Here is a 1,695-nt window from a genome sequence, read left to right on the forward strand (position 1 = left end):
GTTTTATTAATTAATTAAGGTGTATAATTAAAAGAGGTTTAATAAATCCATAAATGTTTTGGTTTACAATTTAATTGAATTAAAGGTATAATTATTAAATTTGACCACCTAGTATTTTAAAAGTGTAAAATATACCCTATACTATATATAACATTAAAAGTCTAACATTATATATATGTATGAGTAAAAGTCAGTCTTACCGTTAGTAGGCCTCATTCACGAAGCTGGTCTATAAGGGGTGTTTAAGGAAATTGCCTATAGAATGGCGATTGAATGGGTATCCACTCTTACCCACCGCACTCTTGACTAGTGGAGGGTCGTTAGCCGAACAGGTAGGATAGGACGAAACCTTCCATTATAAGTATAATGAATTACAAAAGTAACTAAATGTTTTCATAAAATTCCCAATCTTAGTTACTTAGGCAAAAGTGAATTGATGCAATTCCATGAAATTACACTTTGTGCCCTTGCAAAGACGTTAGTGGAGCGTGTGTGGTTTACCGGCACACTAAATGGTTCTAAGCAAAGGTAGCAAAGGGTGACTCAATGTTTATCATAGTTCGGTGGAGCGTGTGTGGTTTACCGGCAGATCGAATAGGTGACTGTAACATGTGAGGGCACCATGTAAGTTTGCATGGTTATTCACACTCGCTTTGTGATCCTCGGCATCCCAGTCACAAACAAGAGGGGCATATCGAGATTTAAACATGCCATTGAAATGTTCAATGAATCTCATAGGATCTAGGAGTTTTCATAGATTTAAAACTTAAATTTATTTTTCGTTTTTCATGGTGGAAATTAGTGAATCGTCATTCACTTACCTTCAAATATTCTGCAATAAGGGTTACGACATCCCTCTCCCGAGTTGTAGAATATTGTGTTGGGTCCTAGCCTTAGTATCTCATTTGGGTGATTTACTAAGGACTCAATCAATCAACTAACTTGAATTCGTTTTCTCCCGTTTTGTAGATGTCAAAGTTTGACAACTATGGTCTTCTCAAATCCCGTGGAACAAGCATTCCACATGAAGATGATATTCCACGATTCGATCGAGGAACAAGAGATCATGCTTCACTTCCTCCACCTCCTCCAATTATTCTCCCTAACCCACAAGTTCGAAGGCTTGAAAAGTTCAAACTCACTCAAGCCCTTTTGGCAAGTAAACATAAAGAAGGAAAGTCGGTGTGTGCACACGTCCTAGGGATGAAGTCACACATTGATAGGTTAAGAATGTTGGGATCCATTGTCTGTGAGGAAATGGTTGTTGGGTTCTTCAGTCACTTCCTAACTCATATAGTGAGTTCGTAAGAGAGTACTATATGATGAACCGCGACGTGGCCCTTATAGATCTCACCTATATGCTTATTGCTGCTGAATCAGCAATGGTTTGGCGCAATAGAAAAGCAAAGTTGATTGGTGAATCTGCCTTCAAGACCTCTATGGATATAGACAATGGCAATGAAAGACATGCTATGATCGAAAAGTTTGATCATAAGAGAAAGGCAATGTCTGAAGTAGTTCCATGTGTTGTTCCAAAAGAGTCGATTTGCTTTTATTGCCAAGAGAAGGGGCATTGGAGACGAAGCTGCCCTATTTACCTAAGAGATCTAAGAGATGGGAGAGTCGAAACGTATAGCTCTACTTTAGGTAAAATCCATTGACTAACTCTTTTAAGCTTCTATTCTAGATTCTTAA

This window comes from Lactuca serriola, chromosome 7 (assembly GCF_051521515.1).
Source record: "Lactuca serriola cultivar US96UC23 chromosome 7, Lser_US96UC23_V15, whole genome shotgun sequence".
In the NCBI taxonomy this organism is placed as follows: Eukaryota; Viridiplantae; Streptophyta; class Magnoliopsida; order Asterales; family Asteraceae; genus Lactuca; species Lactuca serriola.